This window comes from Notamacropus eugenii, chromosome 4 (assembly GCF_028372415.1).
Source record: "Notamacropus eugenii isolate mMacEug1 chromosome 4, mMacEug1.pri_v2, whole genome shotgun sequence".
In the NCBI taxonomy this organism is placed as follows: Eukaryota; Metazoa; Chordata; class Mammalia; order Diprotodontia; family Macropodidae; genus Notamacropus; species Notamacropus eugenii.
This window is the reverse complement of record NC_092875.1, coordinates 189,799,650-189,817,925: the sequence shown is the minus strand read 5'-3', so window position 1 is coordinate 189,817,925 and position 18,276 is coordinate 189,799,650. Positions and strand designations below refer to the sequence as shown.

At 39.3% G+C, this 18,276-nt stretch overlaps 1 long non-coding RNA gene across 3 annotated transcripts in view; it reads left to right on the top strand.

Moving 5' to 3' along the window:
* Nucleotides 1-18,276, top strand: part of LOC140500877 (uncharacterized) — a 34,699-nt gene that overhangs the window by 7,219 nt on the left and 9,204 nt on the right. For all 3 annotated transcript variants that reach the window (XR_011965928.1, XR_011965931.1, XR_011965930.1), the window contains exon 2: nt 15,052-15,160. This is a non-coding gene — a long non-coding RNA (uncharacterized lncRNA). The remainder of the gene's footprint in view (nt 1-15,051; nt 15,161-18,276) is intronic.

Here is an 18,276-nt window from a genome sequence, read left to right as displayed (position 1 = left end):
AAAAACAGTTCTTTTGCCCTTTTCATCATTGTCTGCTCTGAGTGAAAGAGGCATAAAGAGACAGTGTGCCTTCCATGCTGATTATTATTGCTTTTGTCTTATTATTATGCAAATGGTTATATTTAAGATGTACCATTTGTGGTATCATTGTAAGCAGCTCATTTCTTTGTTTGTTTGTTTGTTTTTGGTAAACGGAAGCTCACAATGGGCTGGGTTGAGTGAGTATGAGAGTCCATGCCAGGGACACACCACCAAAGTTTCATACTGAAAAGAAGCAGTAAGATAGGCAAGAAGAAAAACGAGGAAGAAAAGTGTCATGAAAACCCAGAGAGAAGACAAGATCCTGGAGGAGAAGATGGTCAATAGGGTCAAATACTGTAACAGAGTTAAGAAAGATGATGACTGAGAAGGGATCATTAGAGTTGCCAACTAAGAAATCAGTGATAACTTTGAAAGAGAAGTTTCAATTGAGTAATAAGGTAGCGTGTCAGATTGTAGAGGATTTAGACATCATGCTCATGATATCACTGGTTCTTCAGTGAGAGGAAATACTGGGTATGGTGGCTCATACCTGTCATCTCTGCCACCAGGAAAACTGAGCCTGGTGGATTCCTACAACTCAGGAGTTCTGAACTGCAGTAGGGTTAAAGCTGATCAGTTCTACCGTGTCTGCCACTAATATATTAAGCTCTAGGAGGGAAGAGGCAGTAGGTTGCCTAAGGAGAGACGAATTGGTGCAGGTCAAAAACAGGTCAAAATTTCCATGCTGATCAGTAGTGGGATTAAGTTCAGAGTGGCCGCTGCAACTTTCAGCCTGGGTGAGATAGGAGAGGGAGAGAAAGACGAGAGAGAGAGAGAGAGAAAGAGAGAGAGAGAGAGACAGAGAGAGAGAGAGAGAGAGACAGAGAGAGACAGAGAGAGAGAGACAGAGAGAGACAGAGAGAGAGAGAGAGAGAGAGAGAGAGAGACAGAGAGAGACAGAGAGAGAGAGAGAGAGAGAAAGAGAGAGAGAGAGAGAGAGAGAGAGAGAAAGAGAGAGAGAGAATGAAGGAAACAAGTTAGTGGACAGTATCTAGACAGCATTTGACAGTACTGTCCACCTTCAGGATTCTCTCTCTTTACTGGATTTTTGTGACACTCAACTATTGTGGATCTTTTTTTTACCTGGTTGTCATTAATCTCCACTGCACAGTCATTATTTGTGTCCACTTTACATGTGAGAATTAGGTTTAAGGCTTGGTCTTTAAGAAAGAAATCTAGCCAGTAAAGCCCATACTAAAGAGGCAGCTTTCAGTCATCAAAATTTACCTTCCTTTGGGCAGAACACCCTCAGGGGAGGGGAGGGGAGGAGAGGGGAGGCTGAACTGAGTTATCCAATTTGGCAGCTGGGACTACTCATGGGTTGTGTTTGTCCTTTGTTCTTGAAGAAGACCATGATATCAGGAAGATGATGACATGATTTGCAGTTGACTTTGATTTGAGTGAGGGAGGGTTGTGCAAGGTCACCAACCCCACTTTCTTCTCCTGAGCCATCTGAGTTCAGTGGCCAGATAGCAATCAGGATGATTGGAAATGGCTCAGGATGCAATGGGAGACCCTGGCCCTTTTAGGCTAAGGTCTTTTCAGGTTCTCCCTTTGAGTGAGGCAATGCCCATTCAGTGAATAGAAGGACTGTGCCTGGAGATGCCATCTTTTCTTTTCTCTACAAACTTTTATCTTGAGTTTATCAGCTCCTCTGCAGTCAGTTATCATCTCTGTGTAACTAATTACTAAATGTACATATCTTGTCCACTTCCCTCCTGAATTGGACTACATTGCTCAATATCTCCATCTGGATGTGTCTTAGGTATCTGAAACTCAACATGTCTAACACAGATCTCATAATTTCCTCCCATAAACCCACCCCCTTTCCTAACTTCTCTATTTCTCTGGAGAGCACCACTATTCTTCCAGTCACTCAGGTTTGCAACCTAGGAATCATCCTCAAATCTTCACTCTTAATAATCTCCTATAGTCAATCAATTACCAAATTTTGTTAATTCCATCTACTCAACAATGCTTCCATCTATCTATAATAGAACCACAATCACCATAGTCCAGACCTTTATCACCATTGCCCCTTGCCTAGATTATTGCAATAGCCAACTAATTGATCTGTATATGATATTTTATCTGCTCTCTTGGCAATTTTCAACAACCTGTCCCTCATGGTCTTCCTTTTCATTTCTCTTTCTTGGACCCCTTACCCTTCTTACCTCAACTCATGCCCCTCTTTCAACAGTCCTTTATGATGCTCTCATTTGTTAAGGTTCCCTTCCCAGATCCATGTATGTGCATGTATTTGTATATATATTTGCATATCCTATATTTATTTTTATGTGAAATATCCTAGTAGAAGGTGATTTATTTAAAGGCAGGGACTATCTGGTGGGTCAGCCTGCCTCAAGTCTCTCCTAACTCCAACCCATCCTCCAGTCAGTCTACAAAGTGATTTTCCTAAAGTGCAGATCCAACCATGTCATTCCCCTACTCAATAAACTCCATTGGTTCCCTGTCTCATAGCAAATACAAAATGTTCTGTGTAGTCCTTCATAACCTAGCTCCTTCCTAACTTTCCAGTCTTCTTGTACCTTACTCCCCACACATAATCTTTGATCCAGTAACACTGGTCTCTTGACTGTTCCATGAACAAGACACTCTTGGAATTTTTTCTGGCTGTTCCCTATGCCTAGAATGGTCTTCTTCCTCAGTTATGACTTCTTTAGTTTCCTTTAAATTTTAACTAAAATCTCATCTTTTTTTCTGATGGGGGGGGACAAGGCATTTGGGGTTAAGTGACTTGCCCAGCTAGTACATGTCAAATGTCTGAGACTGGCTTTGAACTTAGATCCTCCTGACTCCATGGCCAGTGCTCTATCTACTGTAACAACTAGCTGCCCCTAGAATCTCATCTTCTACAGGAAACCTTTCCCAACCCCCTTCATTCTATTGCCTTCCCTTTGTTAATGATTTCCTATTTATCCTGTGAGTAGCATGCTTAGCATATATTTGTCTGCATATTGTCTCTTCCATTAGATTGTAAACTCCTTGGGAGCAGGAACTTTATTCACGGTACTTAACACAATATCTAGTACAAAGTAGGCCCTTAATAAAAGAATATTGATTGTTTATCTCACTTTCGAATTGGTTTCTTTAAGACCTAGCATGTTGCTTTATTTGTTTGTTTTTTGTTTGAGGGGTCAACAATCACTTTAATCAAGCACATGTATCATTCACTTAGTTCAGGAGAAAAATTCAGCACCCTGAACTTCAGAGAAAATATAGAGAAATCAAAATCAACAGACAAATCCAGCTGTTTGAACATTACATACACACATAGTTACCAGAGAGGGAAGCACCGACATCTGGGTTTTCAAAGCTGGGAGGGCTGCTTAGCAGCTTCACAGAGTCTCATCTGGTACACAAAGCTTCTTCCAAAAACTAAGCCCCCAGAATGTTGCTTTATTGAGTAGAACTTAATGAATTCTTGTTATTTATTGATTTATTGATTAGAGGCGAGGAGTGAGAGCATCCCAGGAAATTTTCTAGTGTGAATAATAGGATCATCAATAAAAATACTATTGCTCTCTTAGTAGTACATCAAGTAACTGCATCTTGCCTGCCTTTAGCACTATGTGCTCTTCAAGTAATGGGGAGATGATGATGCTTTTTTGGGACACCAAGCCTATCCTCCTGGGACCCCTTTAGAGGACCCTGGAACAAACTGATATTCAGAGAAGAGCCATACCACATTTTCCCATCTCTGCTTTTTTGCACCTTGGTGTTCTACTTGCTTCTTTTGTTTGTTCTTTCTCAACTCAAAGTCCCATGCAGCAAAACTCAGGTTAATTGCAATGACCCATCTTGGCATCAGAGAAGAGATGATGAAACATACCCAAAGAATATAACCTTCGTGAGGACAGGGACGATTTCATTTTTGCCTTCATATCCTCAATGTCTAATATAGTGCCTGGCACAAAATTGGACTTAAATTCTTATTAATTGATTAATTGATCGATACTTTCCTCTTTTTAGTAGAGAGCTGGGGAGACTACAAAGGTAGTCCCTTTATACTAGTTGTCTATATGCAAAGGAGAGCACCTAGATTACAATTAGTATTCAAAAGTTTTTTGGTTTTTTTTTTTTGTGACTATGCACTCAGGTGATGAGTTGACCATGAACAGAATATCCCTCCTATGCTTATGTGTCCTTTAAATGGGATGGCTCAGTGGATTGCCCTTTCAGTCCCTATATTCCCTCTTAGGTACAGGACACCAACTATTTAATTTTCTCGGGGATTTGTTTTAATTAAAAGTGAGCCATTGTGTACAGAGTCCCAGGGCAGAGGCAAGCCTTGGAGGGCAATGGAGTAAAAGGGCAGGCCAGTCCAATCTACTGTTGGTTTGGCACCAAGAGGCTGTCAGGAAAGATAATCAACTTATGATCAGGCACACTGCCATGTAAACACAGGGAAACCAATGACCACATCCAAGAAACTGTTCTGAATGTCAAGTGCATCACATTTGCTGAAGCAGGAGACACAGAATGAGCCAAGCTTCAGACCATACCAAAGGAAGGATTTTAAAAAATGGCTATTTTAAAAACAATTTCCTCTGGATTCCATTAAGACCTGATTTTTCTAAGTGAGATACCTCTCTCAGTCCTAGATGTGTGCAGACATGTATCTGATCTTTCCTTTTCCTATTGTTAAACTTAGTGTGATAATAGAGCAGCCTTTCAGTCATTTTAAGGATGTACGTGCCAACTTGCAGGCCATCAAGAAAGGTCAGAAGGCATCCAGGATCATCAGGGTCCGATTACCCCCAGGACAATTGGTTTTCTCCTGGACAGGATGGTTAACATGTACTTTTCCAAGATGGTGAAGGCAACAGCTGCTTCTGAGAAGTCTTTCAGGCTTAGCATCATGAGATTTTCCTCCTCCTGTTGCTCAAACTGCAATGTAGGGATTGTGTGGCTCTGGGGACATTTCTGAGATCAGCTTGTCTTCTGCTGAATACCATACATTATCAAAGGGCAGAATTCCACTGCCTGGCAAGGGGCCAAAGGCAGTCCTATTTCTGTAGAGGAGAAACAGGAATACTTTGAGTATTCTTGTCTCAGATGGCATTCAGACACTCTGCCCATAAAATAGATTTAATCCCTTGAGTTTAATATCTGCTCTGGTGGGGGGGGGGTGTAGGAGAGGGAGGAGAGAGAGAGAGAGAGAGAGAGAGAGAGAGAGAGAGAGAGAGAGAGAGAGAGAGAGAGAGAGAGAGAGAGAGAGAGAGACAGAGAGAGAGACAGAGACAGAGACAGAGACAGAGAGAGAGAGAAAGAGAACGATTATAATTTATTATTTGTTCTGATATGGAAGAAAGGGAACAAATATCTGTGGGTTGAAGGGTGTGAAATAATTTTAAAAGCTACACTTGACTTTGGGAGAATCATATAGGAATGAACAAAAAAACCTAGTTATTTTGAATACAGTGTGGGTCAGATTGTGTGAGAAACTGTATTTTTAGGTAACATTGCTACTCATACGTATAAATACTTCTCAAGCTGGCCAAGAGCTTACTGTAAAATTAGCAAATGGTAAGAGGGCCCCTTTTATTTCTTTTTTCCCCTTTTCTTCTTGGGTCAGAGAATGTAAAGCTTTTGCAGCTATGTGTAACACAGGTTTTATTTAAGGAAACATTGTAGATACAGGACTTGTAATAATAAAACGTCAAATACTGGTTTACAAAGTTGTCCAGGGTGCTACCAAAGAATTAATTAATATAACTGAGCGGGTAGCATACACTAATGCCTCAATTAATAAGAATACGGTATGGAGAATAAAAAAAATTGGCTATTTCTTTGACAATAAAGAATTTTATACTGCCTCAAGGTTCATAACCTGAATACCAGTTTTCACTGTAGAGTCACTGTCAAGTAATAGCATGGTTATGGTAAGTTAGAGCTGGAAAGGGAACAGGATTTAGAACTAGACAGACCTTAGAGATAATCTATTCCAAATCTTTCATTTTAAAGATGAGGAAGCGGAGGCCCAGAAGGGTTTTGATTTACCCAAGGTCACACAGAGGGTAGCAGCATGGAATTAGAGCCAGGGGTGTGCTGGAGATAACTAAAACCTCATATCAACTTGTATAGAATCTAGGATATAACCTAGAATTTCTTTTTAATACCTGATGCTAACCTTTTTTCAATAGTAATTTCTTCCTCTGATAAAATCAGCCTAGAAAGGTTTTCCCCCCAGTCTAATCAAAATCCAACCAAGAAAGAAAGAAGAGAAAAAAATGAGATATACAGTCCTCAATTTTAGGGGCTATATTTTGAAAACGGAGCTATATAATACATGGTGGTAGGAATACTTCTTTAAAATGGTATGGGTGATGTCTTCTGATTCATGCATATATTGTATTTAAGAGAGGCAGAGTCTCATGAAGTCATCAGTCTCACTCTTTCTTCCAGAGTTATCACAGTCCAGTGGCAGGACAGAGTCAAGAAGGCTGGCAATGGCTCAAGATGAAGTGAATGACCTTGGCATCTTTGATGTCTAACCAAGCTCTTAAGTACTCCCCAGAGCCTCCTTCAACTGCTGTCATGGTCATCAGAACAACTTGTTCTCAACGGCCCATTCTACCAGGGGAAGTCTTCACTTGCTTGGGGTACACACCCCCTTACCTCACCAATGGCTTTGATATTTCTCAGTTATCTTCAACCTGGTTTAGCCCGTCTGCTGAAACAGTTCACTGGAGTGTGGCTGCTGTGCATGTTACAGCTTCTCGGAGCCACGGGTGAGAGCTGGGTGGATTAGGTGAACACCAAAGGTGGAAAGCAGCCCTGAAAAGGGCTCATCAGCTTTCATACCAGAGGTACAAGTCTTCCCTGAACATATCCCGTATCCCCTTTTATAATGGTACAGGGCAGCAGAAAGCACAATCTAATAATAACATTTATATAATGAAAGACTTGTAAAGCACTTTACAAATATCTTATTGGATTCTCACAACTCTAAGAGGAAGGTTCTGTTATTATCCTCATTTTACAGAATTGAAAACTGAGACAGGCTGATGTTAGTGATTTACACATTGCTGTTCTCTACATACTCTTACAACATTATCCTACTTTCTGATTCTCATACAAAACAATCCATTTCTCATCTCTGAACCCTGGTATTTGTTGTTCTACATTCCCAGAATGTAGAACATTCTTCTTTCTGCCTCTTCTTTCAAGAGTTAGCACAAGTCACTTCTACAGGAGGTCCTTTTGAGTCCTTTCAGCTACTAGTGCCTTCCTGTCTTGGGTTACTTTGTATCTAATTTGAATGTGTTTTGTATAAAGTAATAGATGTACATTGCTGTCTTATTAGAATGTAAGTTCTTTCAAGGCAAGGAGCATGGTTTGTTAAAAAATTCCTGGTGCCTAGTATAAACTGGGTGATAAATCAGTGTTTCTTTGCTTGCTTCTTTGCTTACTTATTTTTACTTTTTCTTGGTAGCTTTTTTACGTTATGTCATTTTCATAAATGAATAGAATAAATAGAAAAAGTAGTTCATTAAAAATAATCAGCACATCCACAAAGTCCAGCGTGACATCAAGTGTCCCATCTCATAACCTCCCACATCTGAGAAGAAAGGAGTTAAGCATATTCTTATGTGCCTTCTTTGGAGTCAAGTTTGCTCATTATAATGAAATAATGTTCAGCTGCAATTTTTGATCGTCCTTACCATTTGTATTGTTGTAGTAATGGTGTATGTTGTATTCTGCTTACTTGTAACTATGTATGTTATTATATTATATATTATTATATAACTATGTATTTCATTCTGCTTACTTCACTTTGCACATAAGTTTTCCCATGGGGCAGCTAGGTGGTGCAGTGGATAGAGCACCAGTGCAGGATTCAGGAGGACCTGAGTTCAAATCTCACCTCGGACATTTGACACTCACTAGCTGTGTGACCTTGGGCAAGTCACTTAACCCCAATTGCCTCATCCTGGGTCATCTCCAGTCACCCTGATGAATATCTGGTCACCGGATTCAGATGGCTCTGGAGAAGTGAGGCTGGTGATCTGCACATCCCTCCCTCACTCAACGCAAAGTCAAGTGCAAGTCATGTCATTATTTCTGTGATGGCATGGTCTTATTTGGCAATGAAGGATGAATACTCACACAAGTTTTCCCATGTTTGTTCTATATTTTTCATACACATCATTTCTTACAGTGTAATAATGTTCTATTACCTGAATTTGAATTCAGGTCTTTTGAATCATGGTCCAGTCCTCTATGCACTGTGCCACTTAGCAGCTTGATATTTTGATCTTTGCCAGGGACTTGATCTCACACGTTGGATGTTAGAGGTGAAAGAAATCTCTTGATTGTATGCAGCTGTCTTCCTTAAGATATGAGTATTCAGCTGGAATAGCTCATGGTTTAACAAGTTAAACCAGCTTTTGAAAAAAATGTAAATGATACACTTTTCAAATTTAATATGCTTTATTAATATTTTCTCCAGCATTTTATTAAACCTAGATCACCAACAAAACAATAAATCAAGCTCTGATTTTGGCATTATTCAATTTCCCAAGGTGTAAATCCTCACACTGAAATTTAACGATTGATTCTCTTTGAGTCAGCTCTATCACACCCCTGGCTGACACTCTGTGGTATTATTACTGGCTTCCAGTGGAATGAAGGGGGAAGGGAGCAAACTTCCAGTAAATGGAAAAATACAACAATAATGCCAACACTACTACTATTAATTATTTTATAGGCATTATTAATAATAATAATATTCACCTTGGTGGTTAAGGGGCATAGTGGAGAGAGAACCAGACAAGCAGGCAAGGAGAACCAAGCTGAGACACTTACTATCTGTGTGACCCTTGAAAGACGGGGTCTTTTGTAGTTGTTTTTGGCTTTTTTGTCTTCTGCCTTCCTTTATATCCTTATCAATGAGTACATAGTAAGTATTTAATAAATGCTAGTTGGCATATATTCTTCCTGGTAGAATTTTAGTTTCCTAAGGTGAAGAACTATCTTCTTTTTTGTCACTGTATCCAAATCACTTACCACAGCCCCTAAATGGGGAACTATGTGGAAAGTACTTTTGCCCCCTATGTGCCAAGTATTGTGCTAAGTGTCTTACCAATATTGCCTCATTTGATCCTCACAACAATCTTGGGAGGTTGATGCTGTTATTATCCTCATTTTATATTTGAGGAAACTGAGGCAGACTTACCCAGGGCCACACAGCTAGTGTGTATCTGGGGTCAGATTTGAACTTAGGTTTTCCTTATTCCAGACCCAATTCTTTATCCCTTGTGCCACTTAGCTGTCTCAAACATGGCCTGAAACGTGGTAGATATTTTAAAAATTCTTGGTGAATTGAATTAAATATGAGACATCCATAATACATAGAAGTCCCACCCTTGGAAACTTTATAATTCTGGTATTATTAGAATTTGCTATTTTCTGGATCAAGGTAGCTTGATTCTGAAAGCAGATCTTCGAACTGAACTAGCCATTGGTGGGGGTTAAACTAATAGGACTTGATAAACACGAATAAATAACAAATACCACATATTAATAATGGACAAATACTTATATTTAGATATTTATATTACAATTTATTATATATAATATATTATGACTATATTATAAATATTTATACTTTATATTAAATGATATATTAATATAATATATTAAATTATATATTTATCGTATTTATATATAAAATAAATAGTTATATATAATAAATAAATAATAAATACTAATAAACAATAAAATACTACATATTATAAAGTATACATTTGGCTTCCTTATTGCAACTTCTTTGGCAACATCATAAGCAGTAAATAGTCCAACAAAAACAAACTAGTGATTTCCCTCTCTAGAACATTTCTCCTGATGTATTTTCTCTTTCATTAATCTATTGATCTCTAGTTTTCAAAATAACAGTAATTCATTTATTCATCTCACAAAAATATTAATTGCTTCTTACGTGTACCAGTTGCTGAGAAAGGTAAAAAGATATATAGGACAATATTCTTGACTCCAACATGTTTACAGTCTACTGGGGGTGACAAACCATGGACAAATATAATAATACAAAGTAGGAGAGATCTATATATACAAACACACAATACGCAATGCACATATTGATACATATCTATGTAGAACTACATATCTATACACACATGTAAACATGTCTTTATGTCACATGCATGACATACATGTACTTTAATATAATGCTACATGTATATGTATGTATGAGAGATGGTTGGTAAACATGTAGAAATGGAAGTAGCGATGCCAAAAAAAATAAGAAGTCTTCATCAAAACATATCCCACCAATCTAACTTTTTCTTTTTGACATGGGTCAAAACTGGTAGGTAAATCAAAGAAAAATATTCATTAAATCTTAAATAGTTTACTAGAACAGCCAAGCACCATGCTTGAACTACAAGTACAAATGTGAGGCAATTCCTACCCTCAAGCAGATTGCATGTAAATGGAGGAGACAGATAGACAGTGGTAACCAAAGAAGTCTTGTGAGTGGGAAGTCACCAAAATGGTGAGTGGAGCAATAAGGCAGTCAACTTATATGTCCTTTTCAGAGGCACTCGTGGTGTTGACTTGACTACAGTTTTTAGAGCAAAAGATAGAAATTGGGGCAGCGGGTAGAATGAGAGGAAAGTTGCATGTGCCAATGGCAGGGCAGAACGTTGCCAGGGAGAAGATGAGATTGTTATGGTCCCAGGAGTACAGAACTGAGTAGCTTAGCTTGACCCAAGTGTGGCCCATGGGTCTATGGTTGGCCATAGAAATGCTGCTAATATGATTTACTTAGATTTTATCAAAAACTTTGTAAGAAAGTATCTCATGATCTTTTGGAAAACAGAATGATGAGGGCTGATAATACACAGGGGATATTGCTGTTTATAGGCAGACCAGAGCCTATACTATTAACAATTTGACTTGAAAAATGCTTAAAATAAAGAAACTGGAAACTGAATATACAGGATATGAATGATGATAAATTTGGATCTGGTTGACTGTTTAGAATCAAGGAGTAGTCAACAGGGATTTGATGTCAATCTGGTGGGAAATATCCACTGGAAGACTTCAGGGAGCAATTATTGACCCTGGACCGTATAAGTTTCAATCATTAAACATTTTACCAGCACACCATTGATAACAACTGTCTTCAAGTACTTGCTTGACAAGCTCATATTTAGAATAAAGATTAGACTTGTTCTGCTTGGAACCTGCAAGTACAACCAGGAATAATGGGTGGAAATTCAAAAGAGGCAAATCTAGGCCTTATAAATTTCTAACAATTTCTTGTTGTTGCTGTTGAGTTGTTTTTTAGTTATGTCTGATTCTTCATGACCCCATTTGGGATTTTCTTGGCAGAGATGTGGGAGTGGTTTGCCATTTCCTTCTCCAGCTCATTTTATAGATGAGGAAACTAAGGTAAACAGGATTAAGTGACTTGCCTAGCATCACATAACAAGTAAGTGTTGGAGGCTAGAACTCAGGAAGATGAGTCATCCTAACTCCAGGTCTGGTGCACTGGGCACTATGGCGCCACCTAGAGCTGTGCAAAAGTGGAATGAGTCACCTCAATAGATGGTGGGCTCCCCTTCATGAGAGGCTGGAAAACCATCTAGAGGGTATCTTGTAGTGGGTATTCCTTTTTGGAAACAGGTTAAACTATTTGATCTTAAAGGTCTCTTCTGATTCTAACATTCTGGGATTCTGCCCATGCCGAGCATTTATTTTTCCCTACCTCCTCTTCTGAAGCCACTTAGAACATCCTTTCTTTACATGACTAATTATCTAATTATCCCTAGTTACATTGTTGCAGTTCTGTGTCCTTTGTTCTCATAGGAAATAAATGGTAAAGGAATTTTCATCCACTCATCTAGGGATACTTTTCCTAGGAGCCCATTTTCTAAAATACAATATTAAAAATAAAGTTCACGGTAAACTAGATCAACTTCTGTCTAAGGCTAAACCTTTATTTCATCCTGCATTGTGATCATTCAAAAGCCATCTCTGGCTTCTTGGATCTCCCTAAGACTACTGTTTGCTCGTCTGTTTGGTTGGTTGTTGTAGTTCATTCTCAAAGAGGACCAAAGTGATGTTACTGTGCCCGAGTCAAGTTTCAGCGTCCAACTGTGTCTGATCAGACCAATAGGAGCTCAGAATGCTCTATGACAGATTGGGTACAAATAGTTCATGTGAACATTTGGGGTGGATACTTTAAATTTGTGCATCCTGTGTTTCCTTTGAGCTGTTTCAATTCTATTTTTCTCATAGAAAAAGCACCTTCTCTGAGGTGGGCACGCCCTGCTGAGCAGTCCTGTGCCAGGGTCTCTCATGTCACACCATCAATTCCAAAGGTCTTGGGAGACCTTAAAAATGTCCTTGTGTCACTTCTTCTGACTACCATGTGATCGCCTGTCCTGTATGAGTTCTCCATAAAATAGTCTTTGGCAAGCGTATGTTTTGCATTTCAACAATGTGACCAGCCCATTAGAGTTGCACTCTCTGAAGCAGAATTTGAATGCTTGGCAATTTAGTTCAAAGAAGGACCTCAGTGTCTGGTACCTAATAGTACTCACTAGTTCACTTGTCCTCCCCTCCCCTTTTCCAGTATCACTCCTCTCTCAATGCTGCCTCTTATGTATCATTCAGCTTCCCTGGGAAGGTGATGACAAAGGACCCAAGCATCCCACTGAGAGTTTGGTAGAAACTGAGTATGTCAAGTCACTCTTGTGGTGACCTGTGGGGCCTGGCTCCTTGTAAGAACATCTCTGAACCACTTTCTTCTTTCCATGTCCTAAAGACTATCACATCTGAAGCCTGATTCCAGATCTAATTGCATCTTTTCCCCTAAAGTCTTTTCCAATTGTTCCTATTCACTATGCCCTTGCTTTTGGTATCTCAAGTTGGGCTATAAGTCATCCATTGTGACAGTCACTATTTGTCATAATAAAGGGCTACTGCTTTGAATATCCTTCTCTGGTCTGGCTCTTTTGTGAAAATATCCTTTAGGTCCCCAGACCATGAGAATGGATTAGGGCAAAGATCCTGATCAAGGATTTGGAATTAAAATAATAGCTAACATTTACATAACAGAATGTGCCAGGCATTTTACAATTATTTTCTCATTTGATGTTCACAATATAATCCTAGAAGGTAAGTGCTATTAGAATCCTCATTTTACAGATGAAGAAAATGAGGCAAAAAGAGGTTAAATGATTTGTCCAGCTAGTGTCTGAAGTCAGATTTGACATCAAGGCTTCCAAACCCCCAGCTTGGCACTCCATTCACTGCATCACCTTGCTGCCAAGGAGGCCATACTGTAAGTTAATTCATTCAGAGAATATTTATTGAATACTCTCTATGTGCTCCCTTAGGGAACTGATATTTTTCCTTAGTATTAACAGTGGGGAAGAAAAGGAAAAGAGGGAAAGTAGAGATGAGAGCTGAAAGGTCTGGAGTGGAAACAAGGGGAGAAAAGCAGTGACATAAAGAGATGAACTTTGTGTGGATGGGGAACAATGAAATGATGCTCACCAGAAATGGAAGAAATGGTCTTTCAGGTTTGCCTTTAACATGATTTATTATCCTCATCACTTTCAATTTAGCTGTGATGCTGGGGAATCTTTTTGAAGAGCCTCACACACCACAGTGAAAGGCAGCTTGGGAATATTGTTGTTTAGAGGAAGACCGCAGCCTACAATAGTAACAAGTTGACTTGAAAAATGCTTAAAATAATGAAACTGGAAACTGAATGTACAGGATAAAAAAATCTCTACACAAAGAATTAGCATTATCTAGCAAAGTCATCTGTGAGAATTCTGGAACTTACATGGGTCTTGGAACCAGATTGAGAGGCTCCTTCTCCTTCTCCTCCACCCCCTTCTGCGGCTTATAATCTGATACTACGGAGTCTGATACTGCTCTGCCCTGACTCAGGGTAGCAATACTATAATTCTCCATTATCACTGAGAGGACTAGAGCAGAGTTGCCATTACTATGACCAAAACCTACTTAGAGCTAAAGCCTCAGACACCAGGCCTTCACCTCTAGAACCCTGCCCACGAGATTAATTAAATTAAATTAAAATTTGTTTTTTTCCTTCCTGACTAAAGCTCTAGTCCTCTATCCAGTTACCTAGTTGCCTCGTAATTAAACTTAAGGACCTTAACTAATTGAGGCAACCTTGCTTTTTACTGTAAAGAATTTGGTACCTGAAATTGAGAATCTTCATCTAAGGAGATGGCAAGCCCCATTAATAGTTAAGGCTCTGTGAAAATGAGACAGGAGAGACTTTCTGCTTGTCCTGAGGCAAAAGTTTTTGTGCCTTGTCTAAAAGAACTGGAGAAAAAGCCTACCCTATGAACAACCTAGTTGGCAGTGGATAGATCACTGGGCCTGGAATCAGGAAGATGAATTCAAATCTGGCTTCAGACACATACTGGTTATGTGACCCTGGACAAGTCACTTGTCTTCTGTTTGCCTCAATTTCCTCATCTGAAAAATGGAGATAATAATAGAGCTATCTCTTAGGACTGTGGTGCAGATCAAATGAGATGATAATTATAAAACACTTAGCACAGTGCTTGGTATACAGCAAGCACTATATAAATGTTAGTTATCCTTAGGATCTGTTTTGCTTAGCATTAGTTCCTCCCTTCATCTATTCTCCCTTTAATTCCTTTCCCCCTTTCTTCCCTTTCCCATCTATTTCACTTTTGAGTGAAATGTATTTCTGTACCCATCTCTGGGTATGTGTATTCTTGTCTCCTTTGATAATTTCAGATGAGAGCAAGGTTCAAGTGTCAGCTATGCTCCCCCCCAACCCTTGTGTGTGTGTGTGTGTATTCATATATATTTGTGCACCTTCATTATATGAGATTATTTTCCCTCACCTTCCTTCTTCCCACCCTCCAGTATATTCCTCTTCACCTCTCTTTCCATTGTTTTCTTTAGATCAAAACTTTCAGAACCATTCCCAAGCTTTGTCTAATTGGACTCTTCTCTGAACTTTGAAGATAACTGGGGTCAGAAAGACACATGTATCATCTCCCCGTACTTGAACGTAAGTAGTTTATCCTTACTTAGTCCTTTATCTTTGTTCATTAATGTTTACCTTTTTATGTTTCTCTTCACTCTTGTATTTGCACTTCTACGCTTTTATGCAGCTCTAGTCTTTCCATCAGGAATGTTTGGAAATCTTTTATGTCAATAAAGGTCCATTCCCCCTCTGTAGCATTATACTTATTTTTTCAGGGCAATTATTCTTGGCTGCAAGCTTGCATTCTTTGTCTTCTGGAATATCGTATTCCAAGTCCTTTGCTCTTTTATGGTAGTGGCTGCCAAATCATGTGTGATCCTGTATTGCCAAGGCAATATTCACAGCAGTGATGGTGACTCTGATTATGCTAGAATATTTCAGAAACACAAAATATAACAGACTCTCCATGTAGAAGGTAGAAGAAAAACATTTATTCAGACACCAGAAAGCCAAATCCCAACATCAGAAAACCAAATTCATCATAGCAACAAAGAAGTTAAACCTTCCCTGCTTCCCCCAGCCCAGGCCTTCCCACAAGCAAACACTCACAATCCTAGCTGTCCGTCTGCCTATGTCCTCTCTATCCCTCTGCTCTAATATCAACTCTCCTCAACTTTCTCCCAACTCTGCTCTACCCTTACTCTACCACCAGTTCAGTAAGCTCTACCTACCACATGTGACTAAGGCTTCCATGTGATTTAAGAAAGTCATATGGCCTATTATCAATAGGAAAGATCTTCAAATTAAGCAAAACTACATTAACAATATAGATCCTGACAGTGGCTCCTCAGTACTTGAATTCTTTTTTCTCGTTGCTTGTATTTTTTTTTCTTTGACCTGAAAGCTCTGGATTTTGACTATGATGTTTTGAGGAGTTTTCAGTTGGATGTTTCTTTCAGGTAGTAAGCAGTGGATTCTTTCCATTTCTACTGTGCCCTCTGGTTCTAAGAGATCTGGGCAGTTTAGTTTCTTGCAATAGAATGCGTAGGCTCTTTTTTTTGTTTTTGTTTTGGTCATGTCATTCAGATACTCCAGTGGTTCTTAAATGTTCTTTTTTCCTCAATCTTTCACCAGGTCATTTGTTTTTTGTTGCGAGAGAGCTTATATTTCTTCTATTTTTGAGGTCTTTTGACTGTGTTTTAACATTTTTTGTTGCTTCAAGGAATCATTGGCTTCCATTTGAATTTTCAGGAAATTTATTACTTGGCAGGGATTTATACCTCTGGTGCCAAGCTGTTAATTCCCTTTCCAATTCTTTCTTCCATAGTTCTAATTTCTTTTCCATTTCTCTCTCCCTACCCCTCACCAAATGCTCTCATTCCATTTATAAATATGTTTTAAGTCTTTGGTTTAAACTGTTGCTTTATATCTTCCAAAAACTCTCATTGAGTTTCTGCCCAAGCTGTATTTTTCTCTGAGGCAATGCTTGTAGATGTTTTGGGGTCACCCTTTGTGGTGTTTGTGTTTTAAGCATTCTTATGACCATAATAGCTTATTATGGTGGGTCCTTTTTTGTATCCATTCCTCCATCCTACTTCCTAACTTCATATGTGATGTTAGGGCTGGGATCTATAATACTTCCAAGAGAGGAGGTCTGGGCTGGTTGCACTGCTGCTATCTTGAGGCATTCAGTGTTCTGTTATTCCAGGATCTCAGGGACAGACTAGGGACTTGGAAGCTTTCAATGCTCCCAAAATGGTCTGACTGCTACCCCCTAGTCTGAATTCTACAAGTTCCTAAGCTAAGCTTGGGTCTGAGCAACAGTAGACAGTTTTTGGACTCCTCTATCAGTAGACTGAAAAGTTGTGTTAGCTCAAAAAACCAAATTTTAGGTTTCATCTTTCATCTGGGATTCCTACTTTGGTTATTATTCTGTAGTATGGGCTACGCAATGAAAGTGAAACAGTGTAATACACCTCAGGTCTGAAGCACACTACCGCTGCTGCTGCTGCTAGCTTCCTTCTTTTTTCCTGCACTGACCAAGGCTTTCCTGCCTGGGACCGTCAATGATGTGAGAAGTCCTTTTTCACTCCACCCTGGATCTGTGACCAGGGACTGGTGGTAGGTGACAAATATGCCAGTTGACACCTGTCTCCTTTGCAGTGCCCCATTGTGGGTCTCAGGATGCCCCAGTATAAGTCTGAAAACTCTGCTTGCCCTGGTGCATAGCCTTTCCTTGGGTACTGGAATGCTACAGGTACACTGTCTTCCTAGTGGCAGTCTCTATTATTCACAGACCTCCTTGTCTGTCTCCGTATGCTGATCTAGGCTTAACAAAGGACTCTCTGTTGCTTTTTCCCCATCAGGACTTGGTCTGTTTCATCTTCTAGTTATATTAGGAGAAATTTGTAGAGAGTTTGTAGGGAAGTAGTCACCTTGCTTCCCTACACTCTACCATCTTGGGCCCATCTCTCCAATATCCATTAATTATCACATCTTTTTTTCCCCCTCAATTCTCACAATTCTTTCTCCATAGCATTTAACACTGTTAACTATCCCTTTCTTCCTCAAATTCTATGTCACTGGTCTCTACTGGGGTCAAACCATCCCCACCTCTCTTACTTGTCTGGCTACTGCTCTGCCTCCTTTGCAGAATCATAATTAATATTTCATACACAGAGATACACATGTGTGTATGTGCCCCTTGAGAATATCCTGGATATTTTTCTTTGTGTACACTCTTTCTCTCTTTCTCTTTATTATCTCATCAGCTCCCATGAATTCAATTGATCATCCCTATACACAACTCCCAAATCTATATGTCTGGTTCTCATTTCTTTTCTGAGATTCAGTCCTGCATCACCATCACTAGAGGACATTAGCAAGTAGATTTCCCATAAGCACCTCATACTCAATATTTCCAGAACAGAACTCATCTTTCCCCCTCCCAATTGTTGCCTCTTCCTAATTTCTTCATTTTCATGGTGATTGAGAAGGACACCACCTTTCTTGAAATCATCTATGCTCACAACCTAGGAATTGAGCTCAGCTCCTTACACTCCATTACTTCACACAATCAATCATCACCTTATTAATTTGGCCTCCACAACATCTCTTGTACCTCTACCATTCATTCCTTCATTATCTCTTAACCTGAATGATCACAACAGCTTTCTAATTGGACACCCAACTTTCAGTTT